This window comes from Denticeps clupeoides, chromosome 9 (genome assembly GCF_900700375.1).
Source record: "Denticeps clupeoides chromosome 9, fDenClu1.1, whole genome shotgun sequence".
NCBI lineage: Eukaryota > Metazoa > Chordata > Actinopteri > Clupeiformes > Denticipitidae > Denticeps > Denticeps clupeoides.
Genome location: NC_041715.1, coordinates 12,505,382 through 12,516,942, shown reverse-complemented (window position 1 = coordinate 12,516,942; position 11,561 = coordinate 12,505,382).

The window sequence follows — 11,561 nt, the reverse complement described above, 5'->3', positions numbered from 1 at the left end:
ATATGATATGAAGTTGAACATGTCTGTGATCTCAGTCAGATGGTTACTTCAGATGGCATGACTTCTATGGACTGTGCATCAACAACAACAACAACATTTATTTCTTATATAGCCCAAAATCACATACAGTATGTCTCAATGGGCTCAATGGCATCAGTGGTCCTAGATCCTAAATGTTGCAATATCTTAACAGCATCTTAAAATTAAAATAATTATTGTGCACATGCAATTTCCATTCTGACATTGCTCAGAAAATGTTCCATAACATATATTATTATTGACAGAGTGTATAACGCAAGTTTTAACTACAGAACGTTTGAAAAATCCACGTCTGTGCTGAACAGCGCCTCTACCTGTGTGGAGTGTAGGATGAGTCTTTACTATGAGGGGCCGTTTAGGAAATATTTCAGACTTTTGTTACACAAACACATGTGAAACACACACACATTCACATATGAATCTGACAAGCATGCATTTATACTACTGAAAACTCGCACACACATATGAAACGCTCAAACAGACACAGGTGAAAAGGACTCTTTTTTTAACAAACAAAAATTAAACTTAAACTGTGTTAAAGGCCCATATAAAGTAAAGTGAATGTCATTGTGATACACAGCAGCACAGCACACGGTGCACACAATGAAATGTGTCCTCTACATTTAACCATCACACTTGGTGAGCAGTGGGCAGCTATGAAAGGCGCCCGTGAAGCAGTGTGTGGGGATGGTGCTTTGCTCAGTGGCACCTTGGCGAATCGGGATTCGAAAATAGCAACCTTCTGATTACCTGGCCACTTCCTTAACCGCTAGGCCACCATGGCTCCATGAGCTAAGTAAAGAACAAATGAAAAAGATTTGAATATTTATAGGAGGCGTGCTGTGGCTGGTAGCGCGACCCGGTTTGGACTGCGCAAATACCATTACCGCTTTGAATCGGGTCGCCAAAATAGAATCCATAGAACCACCTTCCAGATACAGTGAAATGACTTCCAAATATAGTGAAATGCCTTCCGGATATACTGAAATGACTTCCGGATATAGTGAAAAGTTTAATTTTTGTTTGTTACATAAGAGTCCATCACATGTATCTATGTTAGCGTTTCATATGTGTGTGTGTCCATTTCACCTGTATCTATGTGAGCGTTTCATATGTGTGTGTCCATTTCACCTGTATCTGTGTGAACATTTCATATGTGTGTGTGTGCGTCCATTTCACCTGTATCTGTGTGAGCGTTTTATGTGTGTGTGTGTGTGTGCGTCCATTTCACCTGTATCTGTGTGAGCGTTTCATGTGTGTGTGTGCGTCCATTTCACCTGTATCTGTGTGAGCGTTTTATGTGTGTGTGTGTGTGCGTCCATTTCACCTGTATCTGTGTGAGCGTTTCATGTGTGTGTGTGCGTCCATTTCACCTGTATCTGTGTGAGCGTTTCATGTGTGTGTGTGCGTCCATTTCACCTGTATCTGTGTGAGCGTATAGCCTTGACCACGTGGACTGGTGTCTCTCTTCCATTCATTTCTGTAAGTCTGGTGGCAGTTGTTGTGTCTGCTTACTCTTTGCGTCTTCTGGCATTGCAAATCCACGCTTAAAACCCTCATCGTTGTTTACTTTGTGCGTCACCTTGTGTTACATCATGCATTGATTGGCTGTAAAGGCACATGAGACTGTGCATAAACAAGCCGACTTGTCAGAATGAGTGGTGGACGGCACAAATGCAGCCATAGCTGGAGAGAGTTCAGGGGACTGTGGTTACAGCAACCGGGTCAGCAACTGCGGGTCCAAACATATGGGTGCAGTGGAAGCTTTGACATGCTAATTAAATAACCATGAAATCAAGAGGTAAAATGATTGTACAGAGAGTAAAATTATGGTACAAATACGATAATTTTCAAATGTCTGTCAACATTGGTGTGTATCCATTTAAAAGGGAGTTGATGCCTGCACATACAGTACAGGCCAAAAGTTTGGACACACCTTCTCATTCAATGTGTTTTCTTTAATTTCATGACCATTTACATGACCACAGTCCCCTGAACTCTGGGTGGAAGTGGCCTAGTGGGTAACACACCAGAAAATCCCACTTACCATTGTGTCCCTGCGCAAGACACTTAACCTGAGTGTCTCCAGGGGGGGACTGTCCCTGTAACTACTGATTGTAAGTCGCTCAGGATAAGGGCGTCTGATAAATGCCGTAAATGTAAATGGTAGATTCTCACTGAAGGCATCAAAACTGTGAATGAGCACATGTGGAGTACTGTAACCTTGAAGAAATGAGTGTCCAGAAGACCCAGAAAAACCATGACATGGCAAATCATGTGCCAATCCGTGCATAGCGCATGTCAGTTTTGATAAATCCTACAGCTGGAACCAGCATAATTTACCTGGCCGCAAGCTGAAAGGGAAGGTGGTAAAGAAGAGGAATTTCTCTCACGTGAAAATCAGAATTCATGTGTGCAGAATTCATTTATCCCAGATTAGTAAATTTTCTCTTGACTATTGTACATAATTACACATGAGGTACTACACATGAGGTACAAATTAAAAGATGAATGGATAGATAGATGCTTTATTCATCCCAGAGGGAAATTCACATAAAATATGTAGAAAATAATGGCTGCCATAGGTTTGTTTGTAATAACATAACTAACTGCGAGACCTATAATCTCACAATTAGATGAGTCAATAAAGAAAGGTCATTAATCATATATAACTCCATCATGGCCGGAGTTCAGGGGCACACTCGTGGACATGCATGTGTTACAGATCCCAGTGCCCCGGGACTGTGACAGATTTAAAAAAGTGTATTTGTGTCTGCGGTTTCTGTATATAACAGAGAAAGCACAGGCAGGAATCGTTAGTGTCGTTCGCTCGTGCAGGCATTTCTTTATCTCAAGAAAAATAGATTTTACACTCAACTTTACAAACAATTTACATACACTCACTTCCTGAACTACATTAAGTTTTCAGTCTTCTCACATGTTAATCTCAACAGGAATACATATTCGAACATTACATTCGTTCAATATCTGCTATCACTTTTACAGAATCAACCCACATACTTGTGCTTTCAGCCCACTGAACAACCATTTTCATAATAGTACGAACCAGTATTACTTAACATAAATGCAATAATTACTTTCAAAAACACCTTGAACAGAATCTTTCCAGTATTTTCCCATCCCACAGCACATCAGTGGTCTTAACATATGTACACATACACATAAAGAATACACTCAATCTACCTGGCAGTAGTAACATGAACAAAGAAGCGCGCATGGCGCGGCCACCATTTCACTGAATTACACGTGTCTTACACTTTTACTCCGAACCATGTGATACCTGTCACGTTTTCCGACAGCTCTTATGAGTAATTTCTCTATTATACCTAGTGGGTTTATTTAGAAATAGTGGTGCACTATACTAACCTGTATATAACAGAGAAAGCACAGGCAGGAATCGTTAGTGTCGTTCGCTCGTGCAGGCATTTCTTTATCTAAAGAAAATACCGCGAGAGTTAACGTCAATTCCCCCTTCCAGTGATAGCTCCCCCTGGTGGTAAGACCGAATTCTTCCCTGAGTGTGTTTCTGGATATGGGATAAAATACAAGAAGCTAAACACCTAATTATGACCAAACTTTTGAGCGCGTCATACATGGAGGACGAGAAGAGGCCATTGAGCAGAAGCAGCAGGTAAGGAGAAGGGAAAAGCACGGAGCAGGGGCACTCATAGGAGCAGGCCAGTCCAGGGGAAAGCTCCACATTGGGAGATGAGGCAGAGGAGGAGGAGGGGGAAACCGGGTTACCGTTGTCACGTTCCTAGGTCTAGGGGTCTAAGAAACGTGACAAGGGTGGAGGTCCACTGTTACACATGCAACCAAACAAACGATACAAACAGTGCGTTTATTTACAGTGTGCTAACAGGTTCAATAAGACAGAGGACTCAGGACAGCTAACCAACATCAAAACAGCCTTAAGGAAGGGATGGGATAACAGGGATCTCAAAGCAATAAGAAACACGAATGAGATCCCCAACGGAGCTCCTTGCAGATCTCCGTGGACCGTGGGGACCTCCCAAAAGAGTAAGGGCCTAGCAGACCCGGGGGATCTCCCGAACACCATCTGAAGTCTCTTTAAATAGGTGGAGGTGACCAATGGCAGATGGAGCTGGTAGGCCTCAACTCCTCCCACGAAGTCAACCTAAAAGGGACAGGACGCAAAAACACAGCCAAACACACAGAACACGTGGGAGCATACGTCCAGGGACGTAACACCGTGGAGTATTCATAGGAGAAAACGGCAGTCTGGATCATGGACGGGTCAAAGGCAACTGCTTCAAAGCTTTCCAAGTGGTCAGGGGCAAAGCAAGTGTTTGGCAATATTCAGTTCATAAACATCACAATCAAAGGAAATCCACATTCAAATCCACGTTGGAAGGAGGATTGGTGAATGCAAGTTCAAGTCTGTGGGCTGCCCCTGTGGTACTGGTGGAAAAAAAGGATGGCTCCTGGAGGTTTTGTGTGGGCTACCAGAAGTTGAATTCAGTGACCCATAAGGATGCCGACCCCCTCTCTTGCATCACTAAGAGGGCTGCAGAAGGCTGCCTGGTACTCCACCCAGGACCTGGTAAGAGCCTATTGGCAAGTGAAAATGCACCCTTCAAGCCTTCAAGGGTTAGGGGGCGGTGCTGACCCAGGTACAAGGGGGACAAGAATGGGTGATAACGTACGCCAGTCGCAGCTTACATGACACAAAAAAGAATGACCAGAACTACAACACTTTAAAACTGAAAACTGGAAATCTCTGGGGGGCGAAGTTTGACATCTACACCAACCATAGTGTCACTGGCCGAGTTCGGGGACGCATTCGCAGGCATGCTTGGAGCGGGTGGACAAGTCGTCGTACTGGGAGAGGAGGACCAGAGGCGCTTGGCCGGTGATGAGGCGGCCAGAGGTGAGCTGGAACGGGAGTGTGGCCGTGGAAGCGCCGCAGCACGGCAGGGAGGGAACTCTGGCTCCGTGGGGGGTAACGGTGAAGATCGTATAAGCAAAAGGGGGCAGGCAAACTCAAGGTCAATGGCGGGCAAAGGTCGTGGTCACAATGGAGAATCCGATTTGAGATCGTCGTCACAAGAGGGGCAGGCAAAGTTCTAGGTCGGGAACAGGCAAAGGTCGTGGTCATGGATATCAATCAGTCGGGCATGGGGAAATAAGGCTGGCGTCTATGGAAATAAATTCGTCAAAGAGCGGGCAGTGTCTCCTCAGTGACACCTAGCTTTTATACTTGCCGCTGCCCGCTCTCACTTCCGTTTCCGGGTTGGCGTCTCCCCGGCTGGTCTAGCACTCTCTGGTGGGCTGGAGGTGTATTGGCCGTGACAAATAGCTAAACTGGGGGTGGTAGAGCAGCAATGGGCTAGCCAGTTAGCTTCCTATGACTTTCAACTGCACCATAAGCCAAGCTGGGAAAAACAGAATGCTCATGCATTGTCCAGGCACCCTGGGCCCCAGCGAGTAGCACCAGTGGAAGCCCGCACAGAGTGGGTGGAACAGCACAATCAAGATCCAGAAATCATCCAAATGCGGCGATGAGTGCTGACAGGAGTTAAGCCCACCCTGGAGGACAGAATGTTGGTGCTTGCTAGAAGACTGAAAGGACCTAAAGGTTAGCCAAGGGAGGCTGCAGCACCATGCCCAGATAGGAGGTGAGGAGTGGTGGAGAGTGGTGGTCCTGAGGGCCAAGAGAAGGAGGGTGTGGCAAGAGTACCATACAGGCTTGGGCCCTACGAGAACGCATTCAATTGCCAGAGCTATGGAAGGACATTGAGCGGTGGCAGCAGGAATGTGGAGATTGCCTACTAGGTGCTCAGGAAGATGTGACCCAATGCGCATTGGACTTATTAACACCATTAACATCAATTAACACTTATTAACATCAAGGGACTAGACTGCTGAAACTTCACCTAAGGTGATCTGGAAGGAGATGATCCGGAGGTTCGGGTGTCCTCAGCGCTTGCTGTTTGACCAAGGGCCCGTCTTCGAGTCCCAAATCCTGAGGAAACTGTGCGACATGTATGGATGTATGAAAGTGAGGACAACACCCTATGTGAGCACTGGAAGTGGTTTTGCAGTCTTTTTTCCTGCTTAAACCTTAATATGTATTTATTGAATACCGGTAGTGTCTTTGGTTTGTGTGAGATTAGCCCTTCCCTCTGCATTTGTTCCCTTTCCTTCTTGTTTTTGATATTCACTGGATTTCCTGTATGTAGAATTGAGGGTGGAGTGAATTATGAGTGTGGGGGAATAATTATAATTGCTCTTTACTGCTGATACTTTCATGTGGGACTTGACACTGAGTGGGTTGGGGGAATTAAGCAGGAAGGGGCTGGACCGGGTTGTTCTGATGGTTACTGGTGGTTCAATACATTTTATGAAACCTAGTTCCTGGCGTTTGAGTCTCATGCCAATTGCTTAGGCTCCAGGGGATTATGTTAAAGACGTAAAAGTGTAATATTTGGTTATGTTTGCAATATTTGCATATTGGTTCACTGTTTACTTGCAACATTTGCAATACTGTGGTCTGTAGCAGTTGCAGAAAGCATTTCACTGCACATCATACCGTGTATGACTGTGTATGTGACAAATAAAATTTGAATTTGAATTTGGATCAAAAAAAGGGTTGCAAACAAACTCATCACTGGACCCACTTCAGTTTTCCTACCAGCTTGGCACTGGAGTAGATGATGCAGTCATTCATCTGCTACATTGTTCCCTCTAACACCTGGAGACCACTGGGAGTACTGTGAGAATTATGTTCTTTGATTTCTTTAGTGCCCTCAACACCATCCTTCCCACAGTCCTGAAGGACAAGCTGGAGTACAAAGGAGTGAATCATCACCTCACAACATGGATCTTGATCAAACAGATCAGACTGTATCAGACAGAGTGGTCTCCATTTACATTTACATTTACAGCATTTATCAGACGCCCTTATCCAGAGCGACTTACAATCAGTAGTTACAGGGACAGTCTCCCTGGAGCAATTTAGGGTTAAGTGTCTTGCTCAGGGACACAATGGTAGTAAGTGGGATTCGAACCCGGGTCTTCTGGTTCATAGGTGAGTGTGTTACCCACTAGGCTACTACCACCCACCATCACGGGAGCCCCACAAGGAATGGTTCTGGCACCATTTCTTTTTACCGTCTACACTGCAGACTTTACTCACATTCCTACAGAAGTTCTCTGATGTTGGCCTTATCATGAATGGGGATGACAAATTGTACAGAGAACTGACCCAGGACTGGTGCCATCAGAACAACCTCCAGCTCAACACTGTAGACTTCCGCAGGCACAAACATCCATCACTGCAACCACTGAACATCCAATATTAAACTGGACTGGACTCACAACTCTGATGCTCTCTACAGCATCAGAAAAGGGCAGAGCAGGATGTACCTGCTGAAGGGCCCACTCTTGAAGACATTTTATGACTCTGTCTTGGCCTCAGTCATCTTATATGGTCTGCTGGGGAGGTAGCATTTCTGCTGGGGAAAGAAAGAGACTTAACAGGCTGATCCAGAGGGCAAGCTCTGTTCTAGGATGCCCTCTAGACCCAGAGGGTGTGAGTGACATAAGAATGGTGGCTAAGCTGTCATCACTTTTGGATCTCCCACCCCATGCAGGAGACCCTGACAGCATTGAGTAGCTCTTTCAGTGGCAGGCTGCGGCACCCGCTATACTATACAACAGCTGGCCACACATACAGACTAACAAAGACTAACAAACACACACGTCCAATCCACCATTTCAGTTTTTCTTATGTGCAATATGTGTATGTATATCCACTCTGCACATATGTACACTTACTTATATTCTATGTATAGAGACATTTTTAAATATATTAAATATATTTTCTAGATAACATTCCATGGGTGGGGTCCCTGACCCTGGGTCACCATATAAGTTGTGATGAAGTATAGGTGGCCATTAGGGGACAAAGGAGGAATATCTTCCCTGCACCCAGGCAATGCACATGCACTTCAAGACCCAAGACACAGGAGGGGGGAGGCATTTAGGGATCGGGCCAAAACACCACCTGCAAAGCCACCCCCACTCACCAAAATCCACCCAGGGCATGGAGCTGAGGAACATCAAGACCAGGGCCCATGGGGCAGTACCACCAGGCCCAGGTCGATCCAACAGGCCCCACCACAGAGGAAAGACCTTACCCACCCTACACACAGACAAATAAACACAGGTTACATTATTATACCTCCAGGTACAAAACTGATCCTTTCAGTTAATTGTACCTCAAAAAGTACCGAACAGATCCTTTGTGATAACATGTTGTACCTTTAAAGGTACTTGATTTGGGAAAGTACATGAACCCAATTAACCCAACTTACCAATAAAAAAACTTTTAAATTGGTAGATTTCAGCTGCACAATAGGGATAGAATGGCTAGTGGATGTCACCAATTTTTCCAAAAGTGGCTGTTTGTAAAAGGTTTTTCACAGCAGCATAACAGAATATACAAAAGGAATATACATGAAAATACATCAGTGACAGAAAACAGAAAAACAGACACACAGAAATAGCAGTGTATAGCTCAGTGGGATAAGACTGTGATTGGAAGATTGCCAGTTCGAGTCCAGCCTCCCCACGTCTGTGGATCCGTATGCAAGGTCTTTAACCCCCAGTTTATGCAAGGTCTTTAACCCCCAGCTCCCTGGGCAATACAACAAGTGTGCTGCCCTTTGCAGACCACTACATCATACTTCTAAGGATATATAACTTTAAATTCCATTCATGACAGGTACACAATTGTGCATTAAAGGGTACAGATGACTAGGGTAGAAAAAGTACCTGCGAGGATAGGTACATTATTGTTTTCAGAAGGGTACTGCCCCAGTGACAAGCATTTGTACCCATACCGGCACACAGAGGTACATGCATTTCTCTGTATGTAGAATTCAGTTGGGTCAGTCCTCCAACCCCCATCCTGCAAAGTGGATGTGTAATCTCCCTGCCCACTAGTGGATATGTAATCTCCCTGCCGTTCAACTGGCACGTCAAAGGCCCCCACACCAGCAATCCACAAAGACACCAACCCACAACCCTGGTGACACACCAATCAGGATCAAAGCACCCCAGACCCGCCCAGAACCCGGCCCGGAGGTAGAGCACCCCCAGAGCCCCAAGCCCCCAAGGCTGCTCCAGATCAGCCCCTGAGCAGCACAGCTTCCCAGCCAGTAACCTATGTCAACCGGCACAGGTACTTTCGAATTTACAATAATATCTGGACCATGGCCAATCAGAGGCAGGTCCTGACCTTCACAATCTGCTGTCGGTTTAGAATACAATATTGTTAACGTCTGAGTTCGGGGACGCACTTGCAGACATGCTTGGAGGGACAAGTCGTCGTACAGCTAGTTGACACTGAAGAACTGGGGAAGATGACTGGAGGCGCCTTGCTTGTGGGACGGAGGCAGAAGGTGAGTGGGAACGGGAGGGAAGCAGTGAACGCAGCGCGGCGGGGAGGAAGCTCTGGCTCTGTGAGAAGCCGCAGGGAATGAGGCAAGGGGATGAGGCTGGGGTGGACCAGGGCAGAGAAGAACAGGAAGACGGCTGGTTTGAGGAAGGTCAGGGAGCATTGGTTGGATGGGAGGGAGGGCGTCGTGGGTGGCACAGGTGGACACGGTTGCTTGGCTATGGATGGCAGGAAGGTGCGGTAGCATATCATCGAAGCAAAAGGGGCAGGCAAACTCTAGGTCGAGGACAGGCAAAGGTCATTGTCAAAAGGCACAATCAATCAGTAAAGAGTGGGTAGCGTCCCCCCTGGCCACCTGACTTTTATACTGTGCGCTGCCCGGTCTTACTTCCGCTTCCGGGTAGCTGTCTCCATGGCTGATCTTGCTCCCTCTGGTGGGCTGGAGGTGGTATGTTGGCCGTGACAGATATGGGCCTATGTCTTGACAGTTTACAGAGACTTTTTCCCCTGAACATCTAGTCAATGGTCTGATTATTTTACTCGCAAGTAAGAAATTATGTCAAGTTGGTTGTAGTCTAGATGCCTGTTATAAACGAATGGGACAGATGACAGTATTTCTATTGCTAGTCAGTGTTTGTCATTATTAAGTGAAGAGATCTCCAAATACACTACTCACAATAAGTTAGGGATATTGTTATTTACATAAGTACTTTTCCTACTTGCTCTGAATTTAATTAAATAAGAAAAAGCTCCCTTTGATATTACTAATAATGCATGAGACGAAACACCACTTTCCAATTTAGGTTTGAATATTTTCCGTACCCACTGTACACAGATGAAACCACCATGGCAGGGACCATGGACGGCGTTAAAGCAAAGAATGAAATAAACACTACTAGCCCTTAAAGGTCCTAGTCTAACTGTTAATAACAGTTAGACTTCCTGACCCTCCAAATTGTACAGAGACAGAGACTTACCTATGGGTGATATGTAGGTGCACGTATACATACTACATTTTCCCTGCATGTGGGGTTCACCAGTCCACGGTACTGGGATTGTTATAGCTGCTTACCAGCCTACACACACCCAGAAAGGCTAAAGTACACCAATAAATATCAATAATAATAACAATATTATCACTGGTAGGTAGGGTATGAACGATAATACAAATATATACGTGTCACAGGCCATGGTGAAGTGCAAGTGAAGTAACTGTTCTTGAAGGTCGTAGGCTGCAGGGAAGTCAATCGGAAGCAGTTGGTACCAGAAAAACGTGGGCTTTAAGTTTGGAAAAGGGTTGTGAGGTCATCATGGTAAACGTGAGGGAGCCACTGATCAGGCGGGCGGGGGAGGCTGAGGAAGAGTGGGAAGCAAAGTGGATGTGACAGCCTTATGCTGGTGACTTACCTGTAGGGTCCAATGTACCAGGGCCCCATTTTCTTGGCATATGAGTGTATTGGGAGACGCTTGAATTTAAACTTCCCTGATAGTACTCGATTCACAAATGTTTTTTAAAAAAAAACACATTTGATGCTTGCCAACAGGGCTGTAAATGGAACTGCACGCTCATATATCAATACAATACTACCTAGCTACACTCCTGCACGCTCATTCAGATCGGCAAATGAAATGAGACTGAAAATTCCCTCTTCACTGGGTCTCCGATTCCAATCAACTCTGTTCTCCGTTGTTGTCCCTGGCTGGTGGAACAACCTGCCCTCCTCCATTCGACTGGCCGAGACTACCACCACCTTTAAGAAGCAGGTGAAAACCCGCTTATTCAAAAAGTATTTCAGACAAATCTAACACTTACACACGCACATGCGTACACACTGCACAAAATAATACAATATATATATATATATATATATATTATAATTTTTTCTTCGTCTAGCACTTAACAATCTCCGAGCATGCTCTTTGCTGACAAGTTAGGCCTTATCAAGGCTCTTAGTTTTGTAAACTCAAAATTCTATAGAAATCGAACGAGAATTGCTGGTGTCTTCCTCTTGTAAGTCGCTTTGGATAAAAGCCTCTGCAAAATAAAGTAAAGTTAAGTAAAAGTAAATCACAGTTT